Genomic DNA, 16,823 nt, shown 5'->3' on the forward strand with positions numbered 1-16,823 from the left:
GTCTTTGAGTTCTCTTTCCAAGTCAACCAATTTTTCAATATCCGATATCGGAGAAAAACTTTATGCCCATTTTACTCTAGCATATCAGCCTGAAAACTGTCTGACGATTTTCTAATGACTTATCACATTTTTTATGACATTTCTAAAGACTTATCAGAAAATGTCGTCAGACTTAGGCAGAAAGTCATAAATTCCAACATTTTGTGATGACATGAGCTGACAGCTTGTCACATGTGTGACGACATCAGCCCAATGTCGTCAGCTGATAAACTCAGCATTTTCCAAATGGTTTTGGAGGGGTATTTTAGTATTTTCCCTTCACCCCATAGCTCTATAAATATAAGATTAAGCCCCAAATTCACCAAAATTTACTCCTTTCTCTCAAATACTCTCAAGAACCAAACCCTAGGTACTAAACCTAAGATTCAAGATCCCTTAAAATTTTACCATTAAATTCCAAAATTGATTCAAGAATTAGAATCCCCAAACTAAGATCTTCAAGAATCATTCATCAAAAGCTCAAATAGAGTCCCAAAAGAAAGTGTTCATCCAAAGTTCATAATCTAAGGTATGTGAGGTTTTCCTAAAAATCTCATGGGTATAGAAATCATGTTTTAAGACAAGGGTTTTGTATTTAAGAATATAATCATGTTTTAGAAGTTTTGACGGTATGGTTTTGGTCTTTAGACCTGCCCCAAATTGATTGAAAAATTATATATATATATATATATATATATATATATGAATATGTTTAAGGATGAATATTCAATTGAGAGCATAAATACTAATGAACCCCTCACTTGTTATGATTTTTCCCATCTTCCATATGATATGAATTGTTCTAAATTGCATCTTGAAAGCATGATACGAAATGTCTTGATTTATGCTATGACTTGAATATGATTTTGAAATAAAAAGAAAGGGTCATGCATGTTGATACATGTTGAATATGCATGTAACAAAGAGTAGCATGGTTTGCCAAAAGAACATATGACCACTATATGTTTGAATAATCTCAGCATAGTTTTGACTCGTGTTTTCGAAACATGAAATCTTTTATGTTGTTTGCATGTTTGGGTAGTATGAACTGTGTTTTAATGAAAGAATTATGCATGATACATTATAGATCAAAAAAGAGGACTTGTAAGTCTTGGTGTGATGACACCAATTCAGATTATGCCATGGTAATTCAAAACAGAATAGAATGCATGTTTGAAGTCAGAATATTCAGATGTTGAAACTAGAATAATGCATAATTCAAAAAAGGATAAAATTGGGCATAAAGAGATGTTAGGTGGTTCCCGAAGAAGGCACGAGTTCAGACAACTCGTTGCCCAAAACCGTGATTTGCTGATCTGGGTATATTATATTACGATGGCCTAGTGCCGTGTGGCATATCAAAAGCAGAAACTCCAACCCTTGTGGCACACTTGGGTTGGGGGCTTCCCTCCGAGTCAATGGCGGATTCCATACCACCCGTGGAATATCAGAATTGTAGGGGAGTGCCACCTAACTCAAAAGTAATACAAAGATCAGAAACTGCTTTTGACAGAAAGGATTTTATATTTTTTTTAAGAATGCCCATGTGTTCTAAAAATTATATCTTTCATGATGTTTACGACTAGCTCTCAACTATTTTATTTATATAAAAGCTTTGTTTTGGATTGCTCTGCGTACCAGTGCATCGGTATTGACCCCCCTCCCTCCAGGTTCTGAGGCACAGTCTAGTGGTCCTGATAAGCAGTTGATTTCATCAGACAGGAGTGAAGAGTACCAGCTGGTAAGCCTTCTATATTTCAGAAGGCCTAGTTTCTTTCAGACAGCTATTATTTATTATAGTTTTGGTCTATTGGGGGCCTTTTCCTAGTTTTCAAACTGTTTTTATTTGATCATATAGTAGAGATTTCGCAGATGGTTTTTAGACGGTGTTTAGTTGTTATGGGATTTTATTCCTCATTGTTAAACTAAATTTAGATTATGACCATGTTTCCGTAGCAGATTTTCTGTTTGCCTTTCCTATTTATATATGAATGATGTATATGCTTACAAGTTAGAAGGGCTCTCAGGCCTTCATGGTTTGGGATGTCCGTTACGGCCAGGGCCCTGGTTCGGGTCATGACAACCCCATAGAAATAGTGCCTCCAAATCTTTAAGGCAAAAACTACCGCTGCTAACTCAAGATCATGAGTAGGATAGTTCTTTTCATGGGGTTTAAGTTGTCTAGAGGCATAGGCTATGACCTTACCTCTCTACATAAAAATACACCCCTAACTAACTCTGGAGGAATCACAATATACCACAAATCCATTTGAAACATCTTGTAGGATCAAAACTGGACTTGTAGTGAATTGAGTCTTCAACTTCTGAAAACTCTTTTCACAAGAATTTGACCACTGGAATTTGACTTTCTTCTAAGTCAATCTGGACATAGGAGATGCAATAGATGAAAATTGCTCAACTAACCTTTGGTAATAGCCGACCAAGCCCAAGAAACTCCTAATATTTGATGGAGATATGGGTCTGGGCCAGTTTCTTACTGCTTCAGTCTTTTGGGGATCAACTCTAATTCCATCACCGGAAACTATATGGCCAAAGAAAACTATTGACCTTAGCCAAAATTTGCACTTACTAAATTTGGCGAAAAAATGATGGTTTTTGAGAGTCTGTAGCACTATTCTGAGATGGTCTGTATGATCATGCTCACTGTGAAAATAGATAAGAATGTCATCTATGAAGACTATGATGAACATGTCCAAATACTGATTGAACACACAATTCATCAAGTCCATCAAAGTTGCTAAGGAAATGCTAATTCCAAAGGACATGACTAAGAATTCGAAGTGACCATACCAAGTTCTTAAGGCTGTTTTTGGGATGTCACATTCCATGACCCTTAGTATGTATCGGTTCACTAGATTTTGTCACTAGGAGTCAGCCAAAACATTAATCGATGTGATGGTCGATGCGGCACGTCGAGATCACATTGATACACTATTTTGGGTTCCCAAACGTGGTCCAAAAAATCCAAAACTCATTCGGGAACTCCTACTGATATTCCTGATCTTGATTCAACCCAAAGATTAACAGTTTAAATCCATAGAAACTATGGAATGGATTTTCCAATTTACGAATGCTAAAATAACACTAAGTTTGGATACTTAGCTAAAATTTTCTAAGTCTGAAACCCCTCAACAAGCTTTAAAAAGTTTGAGTTAAGATAAGGATTTTGCGGGGTCTTACAGCATCTTATCGTTCTTGATGCGTTGTAACAACAAATAATGGACCAATTTCCCATTGAATTTGAGATGTTTGGCAAGTGTGGCAACAAATCAAACTAATTAGCTATTAATATTTTAATTTTCACTATTTCAACAATCATATTTTAAAAGAATTTCATTCGTCAGAAAATTGATTTCAATCTAGAGTATTTTAATTTCATAGACCACGGGTCTACAGAAAGAAACAGGTCACTGTTTGAATCAAATTGTCAAAATAACTCTTAAAATAACAATTATCCCACCATTCAACACTTCATTGCTATAAAAAAAAATAGAACTAAACCAAAACTCCTTAACAAAAATTTCAAAATTCAACACTGTGATCGATGAAAAAATCTATCAAAAATGCCAAATAAAACCTCAACCATTACTTCAAAATCATACTCATTACCTATAAAATTCTCATATTTTAACTACTTTATCAACCAAATTAGAAAAAAAAAATTCCAACATCACAACAAATCAATTAGAAAAGAAACCCGTTTAAATGGATCTACAAATGATGGAAACTTGATTTCAACAAACATTATGAAGCAAAAATGAGCCCTTAGCAGCTGGAGAAGAATGAGAAATGAAAATGGCATTTTGGGAGCAACATTATTGAAAGTGGGAGTTGGGAGAGAATTGAAGAGGAGAGAGTTTTTTTTATATTGGAATAAGTGGAGGGTATTAGATGTATTATAGTGAATTTGTAAAGTTGTAAAAATGATTAAATGGTCCCCTGGCCCACGTGTGGGCCCCACTTTTTTAACTTTTACCCACTTTTTTCACCCTAACCACAAAAATTAAATCAAAAAAAATAAAGTAGGTATATAGCAAAATAGTTTTGCAAAAGTATACTTTTGCTAATTTTTCCCAACTAACTTGATATTCTATTCGATTGTCATAGATTTCTCGGGTTCACAAAGATCTTGTATCGGCAGAAAAAGCATATATTATGTTTTATACAAAGAGAAACACTCTGTGGTTTTCAGATTTTGTTGCACCACAATTGCATAATCACCAAACTTTCTATTTCACTCCCAAATCATCATGCTTCTAAGTTTCGATGTCAGTGAATCCAATGCTGCTGAAGTGGACACATCTTCGTCTGCTCCAAGACCAACTGATCCAATCAACTCTTCATATTTTCATGAACTCATGAAGATTGTTGATAATGGATTGAAGAAGACTGTGGAAATGTCTACTCCAGGATCGCCTAGTGCTATTAACTCTTCAAAAGAAAACAACGAGTCTCATGACGTTGGTGTGATCGAAAGAATGGAACCTTTGTTTCCCAATTCACCATCTAGATCTCAAAGTACACTAGATAAACTCATCTTCAATTTGTATTCATTGGTGAGTCATGTCATTAACTTACTACTCCTTCAGTTCACTTTTACTTACAAATATATTTTAAGTACTCTGTACTTGTTTGAAGAGTGTTACACCTACCAGCTGTTTTGTTTATAACATCGGTAGATCAGGTTTCTAGCAAAAATCAATGGCAGATGGATCCAGAGCAAGAGACAGAAATAATGCTGGTGTGTTCTATGATTAAGGAAAGAGTTTCGGGTCGAAAAGGTGCATAACTCATGGTTGCATTACGCATATTAGGTAGTGAAAGTTCTCTGAATGAGAAAAGGAGAAAGCTAAAACTTCCATTTTTTACCTTTTCCGCATAGTGTGCGATGTCATTATGTAATACCTCGAAGTTTCCAAGCTAAATTTCATCTTTAAAATATCAAGTATTAGCTTCTAAGATGAATGATATTTATTCTGTATGGAATTCTTTAGATTTTGACTTTCCATACGTAAGAAATTGAATAAGCTTCCTATCGATATTAGATTCACCCAAAACCGACACTCGATGAAGAAATTAGGGAATTTTTAGTAAGCAGTATTTCCAGTGGACAGGCCACCGCATCACGGTGAGTGACAAATCGGAATTCATCAAATTCTAGTAACTCACTGTGATAGGGCCACTTCATAGTGAGAATAGCGATAGGAATTCCACCGCGCTGCGATGATGGCCAAATCAGCATTTGGCAATTTCTAGTGGATCACCGCGATTGCACCACATCGCGGTGAACCCCAAATCTGCAGTTGCCACAAACCAGTAGCTCATCGTGATGGGACCGTACCATAGTGGATAAGCGATGGACTCCTCACCGCATCGCGATAAAGCCTTAATCGGCATACCTATTACGAATTTTAAAACCCAAGGGCAGTGTAGTCTTTTGCCCACATTCCCAAATCGTGAAAACAGAAGATTTATCATATTATTGAGCAACATATGCTCATTATTCATCAAATCCTCTCAAATAAAAACCCTAAGCTTCAATACCCAATATCAAGCATCTTCAAGATTCCACTATTACTTTTCCAAATTGATTCAAGATTCAAGCTTCCTAGACCAAGAGTTTCAAGAATCTCTATTCAAGAATGCAATTAGAGTCTCAAAAGCAGGTTTTCCTCTAGTTCATCATCTAAAAGGTATGTGGGGTAATGGAAAAGGACAATTCTTTCGTCCTTGTGCCCAAAAGTTGATTTTAATTACAAAGATACATGATTTTGCATGTTTTCCTATGAAATTGAAGTTGGCTTTATACCCTATGTTGCTATTCATGAGATTATGAGATTTTTCAATGTTTTAGAAGTTGAATTACATGAGTATGCTGATATTATTATGCATATTGCTGAAATTTCCAGATTTTAAGATTATTTATGAATGTTTATGTTATCAAGCATGAATTGTGAGGTGTTTTATTATGAGATTGATATGTGGATCATTAATCCTCATTTAAGATTGTGATTTTTAGAATTACTGTGCATCAAGCACCCCACGATTAGATTATTTTCAAATTATTGAGAAAGATTTGACCTTTTGATCTTAGAATAGATTTATAATCCAATTTACAGAATGAGATTACCGATTTGTAGTTTGTTTTCATTATAAACCATTAGATTACTTTTAAAGTGGATTTTTTGGAGATCTTGAGCATGAGGTTGGGAGTACTATTTAGCACTGAGTTGGGTACGCTACTACGGTTTCATACCCTAGAACTATGTATCATCATAGGTACAGATATTAATTCCCACTTCTATGTGGATGACTGAGATTGTGATCACTGAGATGAGATTTGTTCTATTCTGATGGCAAGAGTAGAATAGCCCTAACCTAATGGGGCTAATACAGGGACACCATGGATGCTCACATGGTGTACATGTCGGTTAGAAGAACCTCCAAATAGATGTCCCCCACTCTTAAAACCGCTTTTTGAGATAAAATATTTACTATGCAGAATGAGTTTTATATTTCATCTAGCTTACATGATTTGAGAATAAAGAGAGAATGCGGATTTTTAGAACTAAGTGTAATGACTCACAAGATTTTAGAATATATACTTTATTATTCATGGTTTTTAGATTTTGGTTTTTTAGATATACTCGAGCTATGAGTCATTTACATTTAGCATGCATGATTTATAAACTATAATGATATTATTTATTTATTTATTACAGGCACCCCCATATACTCAGTACATCCTCAAAGTACTGATCCACATATACGTGTATGTGCTACATTGTCTCATAATATAGGTTCAGGTTCTCAGTCTTAGCAGTGACAGTGATTTTCAAATACCTTGTCTATATCCCTGCAGTTGGTGAGCCCTCATAGTTCGAGGCCTCTCAGATTTCTAGCTTCATTAGTAGATATTATTCATAATTTATTTCAGATAGTTGAGTCAGTTGGGCCTGTCCCAGTGAATCTCTAGATTCAGTCATTAGAGACTTGTCGGACTACTAGATTCAGATTTAGATTTCAGTTGTCGTATTTAGATTGTTCAGTAATTGTTTTATCAAATTAATGAGATTAGCATATTTCAGATATATTCAAACTTTTTAGATTATTTTTTATGTTTATCATGGTTTATATTCCTATTTCCCTTAAGGTTCAGATGTATTGGAGAGCAGCTAGGGTTATCTCAGGACTACTTGTAGTTCAAAGCACCGTGTGGCATCCCGAAAATCAGATTTTAGGGTGTTACACATAGCCATACACAACCGCCCTAATTTGTTGGCCCTGCAAAATTTTACCCCTCCGGAAGATGTAGGTAAACAATATAACCATGTGTAGGATAATATAGATGGCAACTATATAGGCGAGAGTACCTGTTCAACTTCTGAAATGAGATTTTGAAATCAGATTTGCTTCTCAGGACTTTTTCTCTCTCAGCTCATGTCGACAATCTGGACTTCATATGTCCAGCCAGGAGTGGCTGTTGTTATCTGATGGATGCTGTTTTTCCATGTCATATGTACTACAAAGGTGGCCGCACAACAATTTGTGCAAAAAGTGTTAAACATCCAGACATTAGTAGGGGAAGAGGAGTGGATATAGTTACATACAGGAGGGAAAGAAGGGACTCAAACAAATAGAGTAAAATTGATTTAAGGATTATTTTCAAAAAACAATATTCAGTTAAAGAAAAATTATAGTCATGCATGTCAAAAATTTTGAAACAGCAGGAAACAAATATAACTGTTGCTAGAAGATTTGTAGCAAGTAAATTGTGAAATAAAGAATTGAGGAATTCTATAGATAGAGGAGTGGATGTACTGTGGCATGTTTATTTGCTTTAATCTGTTCACTTTATCAAGTTGTATACGGGGGGTGGGGGGGATTGAACTAAAGCAAACCAAGGAAAATTGAAAAATTTGTTGATCTCATCTCCAACTTGAACCTTCCAATAATCATTTTACTCCATACTTACCAATTTATAGAATCAAAATCCAAAACAAAAATGGCACACCTAAGGATTGACTTTGAAACAATATTATAGTCATGCATGTCAAAAATTTTGAAATAACGGAAAACAAACTTAACTGCAGTTAGAAGATTTGTAGCAAGTAAATTGTGAAATCAAGAATTGAGGGATTCTATAGATAGAGGAATCAGAGCTAAACATCCCAACTTTGATGGATTTTCACCATCAATAACTTCAATCAAGTAAAACCCCTATAAAAAACAACAAGCTAAACAACAACAACAATATACTCAGTTAAAAACAACAACCTAAACCATAAAACAATATCAAGAACCTCAAAAAATCACAACTAAAAACTAAAAATTTAAGAAATTTCATCTATAAATAACTTCAATTCAACAAAAACCAAATCAAAACTACAGTAGAAAACATAAAGAAGATGCTAATTTTGAGAGGTAAAATAGGCAGAGTTACCTGTTTGAAGTAGTGTTTGGAGTAGCTTGAGCACAGACACTGAAAGGGAGAAATCAATATATACAATGTGGGAGAAGCTTTGGTGTTTTTTTTAATTCCCTTTCTATGTAGGAGTAGATGATGAACACGTAGATTCCACACGTGGCTAAACATCAATTAAAAAGAACCAGGGAAAATTCATAAATTTAAAAACTCTCTAGTGAAGCATGATGTACAATGATGTTATTCTGTAATAGTCCAAGTCACAATAGTACATAATGTTAGGCAATAGTATAATTGTATAGACAGAATATTCTCTTTCCTGGAATAGGATTTAATTACTAATTGTGTAGTTATAATAATATATATTCTTTCCTAGAATAGAACTCTAACCTATAGTTGTATAGCTATTAGTATTTCATTATGTATTATGGAATGACACAAGTTGCTATTCAAAAAATCTTGGTTTCTCTGTCATGGTATCAACAGTCACCATCTAATTTCTTTTTCGTGCTTTCTGTTTTCTATGAACAGGTACTTTGCTACCTTTTTGAGTTCCTTTTGTTATCTCTGGTTTTTTCCCCCTCTGTTGTAATCAATCAATCAATGGATTGTCAATCCTCTTTGCACGATTTGATTTCCATAAAATTGGATGGTTCCAATTTTGCTCTTTGGGAATTCCACTTTGGAATCTTTGTTCAAGGTAAGGGATTTTTTGGGTTGTTAGATGGATCTGCTCGTCCACTAAGAGATGCAAAAGAGTTGGATCTTTAGAAATTGAATAATGTGAAGGTAATCGCTTGGATGTTTAATTCGGTACATATTGCTATTACTATGAAGCTTAGACCATTCAGTTTGGCTTCTGAGATGTGGACCCACCTCCGTACAATCTACCAACAAAGCAACCTTACACAACAGTTTGAATTGGAATGCAACATTACAGAATACACACCAGGGTACAAGAATGTTTGCTCCTTTTATATTGGCTTGTAGTTGCTCTGGTTGGAACAAGATCAAATTCTTGGGCAAAATATTTCTAAGGCAGGGCTTAAAGAGGTGTTGGAAGAACGAAAGAAGACAAGGGTGGTGGAATTCTTAATGAAACTCTATCCTGAATTTGAGCCGATTCATGGCAGTTTATTGAACATAGAAATCACACCTGCTCTTGACGTTGTGTTGGCAGTTGTCTTGCATGAAGAGACAAGACTTGGAACTCTGGCAGCTATAAAGTCTACGACATTCCCTTCTGCTGCATTACTTGTAGGAAAATCAACAAACATTGCTTCAATAGGAAATACAAAGAGGAGTGTCCAATGCTATGAATGCCAAGACTTTGGTCACATCTCAGCCAATTGTCCTAAAAAGAAAAAATATTGCAAAATTACTGGCCATCATATTTCAGATTATCGTCATTCCCCAAATTGTTCACGAAATACTCACCAAGATTAACAGACAAATGTCACTATATCATCTAGTTCCTTTCCTACAGGTCACGATCTAGAAAAACTAATCTGAGATTCTATTGCAGTTGCTCTTCCCGAAGCCATCTCAAGTGCACTATCGACATCCTCTTCAGGTACAAGTAATTCAATTAAATCTACTTGGCATCTAGATTCAGGGGCTTCCAATCAAATGACAGGTGATTTATCCCAATTCTCATCATTGTCTAGTGATGTTTCTAAACATGTTATTCATACAGTAAACGGGCACACATTATCCACATCGGGTATTGGTTCTATTGGAAATCTTTCTAATGTTCTTTATGTTCCAAATTTGAAGGCTAATTTTGTTTCAGTTGGTCAACTAGTTGATCAAAATTGTGTTGTAAAATTCTCACCCAATGGTTGTGTTGTTCAGAACTTGAAAATTGGGATGATCATGGTCACGGGGTGTAGATTTGGCAGAATACTCCTACTAGAGTCGGTTCACCGTCACTTGCATCATTATTTTCTTTCAGTTTCTGTAGCGGATGTTACTCGTTTGAATAAATTGCTCACTCTTTGGCATAATAGGATGGGTCATCCTCTTTCTTCTTGGCTCCATCACATGCTTAAATCATGTATTCCTATAGCACATCACATCCATTCCAGTCTCCTTTTGGCATGTACAAATTGTTCGGTTCAAAAAGTCACAAGCTCCCTTTTCCATCCAGCTCATCTGCCTATAAAGATCCATTTGATTTAGTGCATAGTGATGTTTGTGGTCCTTCTCCTATTTTTTCATGGATGGGATATAATTACCTTGTGTTATTTATTGATCATGTATCCAGATATACCTGGGTGTTTTTTATTAGAAATAAATCTGAGGTTTCGACTCTTATTATGAATTTTGTTAAGTATGTTCATTCACAATTTCATAAAAACAATAAAAGTTTTCTGTTTGGATTCAGAAGGAGAGTACACTAAGACTAATCTTGTTGATTTTTTCAAAAACAAAGGAATTATTGCCCAACGCACTTGTCTTCATACTCCAAAACAAAATGGGGCCGTAGAAAGGAAGAATCGACACGTTTTAGACACTACATTGGCTTTGTTGATTACGCTGAATATGTCAAAACGTTTTTGGCCCGAAGCAGTACATACTTTTGTATATTTTATCAATAGACAAACTTCCCCAGTCATTAGAAATGAGACACCATACTTCAAATTATTTGGTTCTGTAGGTTTACATCCTATGGTAGCTAGCAACATCAGGTCTTGATAGGCTAATCTAAAATTTTGAGTTTATAGATTAGAGATAGAAAGGATATCTTATTGGATTTTATTTAAGTTATTTATGCACATTTAATTTTTTTGAACATTTGGCCATGAGTATAAAATAAGTTATTTCCTTGCAATACTGAGTTTTTAGGTTTTGCATATCTGTTGTTTAATTTATTATATATCGATAAATCTTATATACTATTATTTCCATATACGGGTAAGCATAATCTGTATATGTAGAACAACAACTTCAACTAGTTCAAGTTTAAAACAAGAACTCAATAAAGTACAAAAAAAAATACTCTCAACACAAGATCAAAGTGATCTTTCTTAGAAGTGTATTTTATTTTTAGAAATCAAGATGAAACAGAAATGGCCAAGTCACCTGAATTCATGAACTTTCCTTTAGGAAATAATTCCTCTCACTGTACCCGAGGTTGCAGAATTTTCCTCCCAAGATAAAATCGCCAAACAAACTAATTGTAGCGGTACCTCAAACAACTGGAATATCTTCAACTCATTGAATGTTTTGACTGATCACACAGAATATTTTTAAGGCAAGAAGAGTGTTTTTATTATGAAATTTTCATTCCAAAACCTGAGGATGAAAGTAGGTTTATATAGCCACAAGAGGCCTCTTCTGAAAAGTGGCAATGGTTCATTCCAAAGGTGTAATCTTTTCTAAAAATTCATGTCAATTCATCCAAACAGTGTGTCTGTTCTAAATAGGAATGTCATTTCGTGAATTAGTGTGTCATTTTGTTGAAGAATTACATCTTTTTGAAGCATCAGTTCAAAACAGTGCAACTTTTCTAAAGCATCAGTTCAGTTCAAACATTCCATCTGTTACTGTTACTGCATGCATATAAATGGAGTATTAAACACACAGAAAAAATTTCCTGCATTTTGTTATTGATTATATTTTGTCAAATAAAGTTTGTCCAAAAAGAGAGATCTCATCGATTGATCATTTTCCAAATCCAAAGCCGAAGCTGAGCGAGCAATGATAACGGCATGACGCATCTTTTATTTCTTGCCTCACTTATCATGTGGTGTAAGTGTTCTTGATTATAAACACTTCCTAGTTTTCTTCTTCCACCAATGTTGGAGAAAGAGTAAACTTTCTAATTTGGGAGTACACTTTTCATTTTAGTGTCTCCTTCCCTCCACCATTTTACCCTCCATTTTTCTATTCACATTTCTTTCATATAGTATGAACCCAACAATCCCCCATATGAATGGGGAAAGGCTATTTTTTGTAAAACTGTTACGGACAAGTATGTGATCATCAAGCAAAGACTGATTACATCTAGATAAGTGGGTTTTCCTTTGAACTTTCCGTAATGAACATGCATCAGATGTACTCGGTCAATCGGTAGATTTGATGTCTTTGAACCTTCGAGCTTTAATGTATACCTACACAATACATGTCACACAACCAGCCTTTTAATGTTTATGGTTCTCATGGTTTTGTTCTTTTCAGCCATGAACATGTCCCAGTTTCATGAGAGCTTAGAGAATAGGCCATTACTAACATTCTCCTCCACTTTGTCCTCACATAGGTTATTTCTAAACGTTCAATTCTATAGATTAAACTATTTGGTCAAATCAGCAAAATTTAGATAATCATTAAAAGACTTTTCACCTTAAGTCTTATCCTTGTTTACTATATATTGTCTACATCAAGATAGTGGGTTGGGTAATTGACAATGTTGAACCTATCAGACACAACTTTGTTTGATCTCCTTAAAACTAGCTCTTCGGATCTCCAGTCTTCTAGGTAGAGTTACCGTCATACCTACTTGTCCTAGGCCTTAAACTCATTCCCTTGGATGTCCTTTCCACTCCTTCTCTAGATAGGCCTTTTATAAGAGGATCCAACACATTATCCTTTGACTTTACATAGTCAACGATGATAATTGTGCTATAGAGAAGTTCCCTGATGGTATTATGTCTCCGTCGTATATGACGAGATTTATCATTGTACATCATGCTCCCTGCCCTACCTATTGCCACTTGGCTATCATAGTGTATACATACTGGTGTCACTGGCTTGGGAAAATAAGGAATATCTTCTAAGAAATTCTGGAGCCATTCTGCTTCTTCACCGACTTTATCCAATGCCATAAATTCAGATTTCATTGTAGAGCGAGCAATATAAGTCTGTTTGGATGATTTCCAAAAGACTGCTCCTCCACCGATAGTAAATAATATCTACTTGTGGATTTTACTTTGCTCGATCTGGTGATCCATTTTGTATCACTATATCCTTCAAGTACCGCTGGATATTTATTATAATGCAAAGCATAATCTTAAGTGTATTTAAGATACCCCAAAACTCTTTCCATTGCCATCTGATGAGTTTTGTTGGGATTACTCGTGTACCGACTTAATTTACTAATAGCACATGCTATGTCTGGTCATGTACAGTTCATTATATACATTAAACATCCCAATACTCTTGCGTACTCCAATTGTGAGCCACTTTCACCTTCATTCTTTCGAAGTACAAAGTTCACATCCAATGAAGTCTTGGCAATATTGAATTCCATATACTTGAACTTGTCAATTACTTTTTCGATATAATGAGACTGTGACAATGCTAACTCTTGTGGAGTCCGATGGATTTTTACACCTAAGATCATATCTGTAACTCCGAGGTCTTTCATATCAAACTTGCTCTTGAGCATTCGTTTGGTTGCATTTATGTCATGCTAATGATCAACATATCATCCACATATAAACAAACAATGACTTGGCGATTCGTAGTGTCTTTAATGTAAACACATTTATCACATTTATAGGTGACTTGATTTGGTCAAACTTCGCATGCTATTGTATAGGTGCTTGGTTTATTCCATACAATGACTTAATAAGTCTACACACATTATTCTTCTTCCCTGGAACCACAAAACCCTTAGGTTGTTCCATGTAAATTTCTTCCTCCAATTCTCCATTTAGAAAAGCGATTTTCATATCCATTTGATGGATTTCAAGACCATATACCGCAACCAAGGCAATTAACATTAAAATCAATGTTATCCTTGTTACTAGTGAGTATGTATCAAAGTAATCAAGGCCTTCTTTTTTTTTGAAGCCTTTTACTACAAGTCTTGCCTTGTATTTGTCAATAGTACCATCCGTTTTCATCTTCCATTTGAAGATACATTTAGAACCTAAAGGTTTATTTCTGGGAGGAAGATCAACCAATTCCCATGTATGGTTGCTTAAGATTTAATCAACCTCACTATTGACTGCCTCTTTCCAAAAGGATGAATCCAAAGATGCCATCGCTTCTTTAAATGTGTGAGGCTTATTTTCTAAGAGAAATGTTACAAAATCCGATCCAAATGAAGTAGATGTTCTTTGACGTATACTTCTTGAATTTTCTTCATTATGTACATTCTCACTTGGTTCATCTCGAGGTCATTTAGATCCTCCACCAGACTATTCATGTCTAATTTTATACGGGTAAATGTTTACAAAAAATTCAGCATTGTCTGATTCAATTACAGTATTTCATTAATATCCGAATGTTAAAATTTATGAACCAAAAATTGACATGCTTTACTACTTTTAGCATATCCTATAAACACACAGTCCACCATTTTGGGTCCTATCTTAACCCTTTTGGGCATAAGAATTTAGACCTTTTCTAGACACCCCCACACTTTGAAATATGTCAAGTTGGATTTCCTTTCTTTCCATTTTTCATAAGGAATTGATTGTGTCTTACTATGGGGAACTCTATTGAGTATACTATTGGCTGTAAGAATAGCCTCCCCCATAAGTTTTACGGTAAATCGGAACTTATAAGCAACGCATTCATCATTTCCTTGAAAGTTTTGTTTTTTCCTTTCCAGAATTTCGTTAGATTGAGGTGAATATGGGGCCGTAGTTTGGTCGACGATTCCATTCTCTACACATATTTTGGTGAAGGGAGATTCATATTCTCCACCCCTATCACTTCTTATCATTTTTATCTTTTTATCTAACTGATTTTCAACTTCAGTTTTATACTGCCTAAACACATATATTGCTTTATCCTTACTATTTAGAAAATAGACATAACAATATCTAGTGCAATCGTCAATAAGAGTTATGAAATAATTTTTCCCACCACGTGATGGTATTGACTTCATATCACAAATGTCAGTGTGTACTAGGTCTAAAGGATTGGAATTCCTTTCAACGAACTTATAAGGATGCTTTGCATACTTTGATTCTTCACACGTTTGACACTTTGATTTATTACACTCAAAGTTTGGCAAAACTTCTAAGTTAATCATTTTTCATAACGTTTTATAATTAACATGGCCTAAACGTTCATGCCATAAATCATAAGACTCAAGCAAATAAGAATAATTTGAACTTTTATTTATTTCAACAGTCACTACATTCATCTTATAAAGGCCCTCGGTGAGATAGCCTTTTCCTACATACATTTCTCCTTTGCTAATTACAATTTTTCCAGAACGGTTACACATTTGAATCCGTTCTTGTCTAGAAGTTAAACAGAAATTAAGTTCCTGTGTAATTCTGGAACATACAAGACATTGTTAAGTGTCAAGACCTTCCCCTGAAGTCATTTTTAAGCACACTTTCCCTGTTCCTTCCACCTTAGCAGTAGCGAAGTTAGCCATGTAGATCATTTCTTCTACTTGAGCCAGAGCAAATGATGAAAACAACTCTTTGTTGGCACATACATGGCGGGTGCCACCAGAATCCATCCACCATTCATGAGGATTCTCCACCAAGTTGCATTCTGAGAACATAGCACTCAGATCATCACATTCTTTGTTGGACTCAACCATATTACCTTAGTCCTTTTTCTTTCCTTTCTTAGGGGCACGACAATCCATGGACTTGTGGCCAATCTTGCCACAATTGACATATTTTCCCTTGAATTTCTTCTTGGGTTGATGGTTTCCCTGTTCAGCTTTCTTTCTTTTCTTAGAACTGTTTTGGTCATCTTCTACAATATGTGCTTCATTAATTGTAGAATTCCCTTTTGACCTTTTCTCGGCAGCTTTATTGTCCTCTTCAATACGCAGTCAGACAATAAGATCTTCGACAGTCATCTCCTTGCGTTTATGATTCAAGTAGTTTTTGAAGTCTTTCCATAAAGGTGGTAACTTCTCAACTATCACTGCTACTTGAAATGCATCATTCACAATCAAACCTACAAAACAGTTTATATGACTATGAAGAACTTTTTAAATTTTTTCAACTAAGGTATTTTTCAAAGATATACCTTCTTCTAGGAGATCATGTATGATGACTTGAAACTCCTGCACTTGAAAGACAAACGATTTGCTATCTATCATTTTAAAGTCCAGGAACCGTGCAACAAGGAATTTCTTAATTCCCGCATCCTCTATTTTATATGTTCGTTCAAGTTCCTCCAACAATTCCTTCGATGTCTTAGTTCCACTGTAAACATTGTAGAGGTCATCTTGGAAACCACTCAGAATATAATTCCTGCAAAGGAAGTCTGAATGTTTCCAAGCTTCTAGAATTATGAAACGCTCTTTGTCTGAGGTTTCCTCGGCACCTTAAGAGCGTCTTCGCTAGTGAACCATTGTAGACACAATGTGGTGAGTTAAAAGAACATCTTTTGCTGCCATCATTTTAGTCAA

Source organism: Capsicum annuum, chromosome 3 (assembly GCF_002878395.1).
Source record: "Capsicum annuum cultivar UCD-10X-F1 chromosome 3, UCD10Xv1.1, whole genome shotgun sequence".
Lineage (NCBI taxonomy): Eukaryota > Viridiplantae > Streptophyta > Magnoliopsida > Solanales > Solanaceae > Capsicum > Capsicum annuum.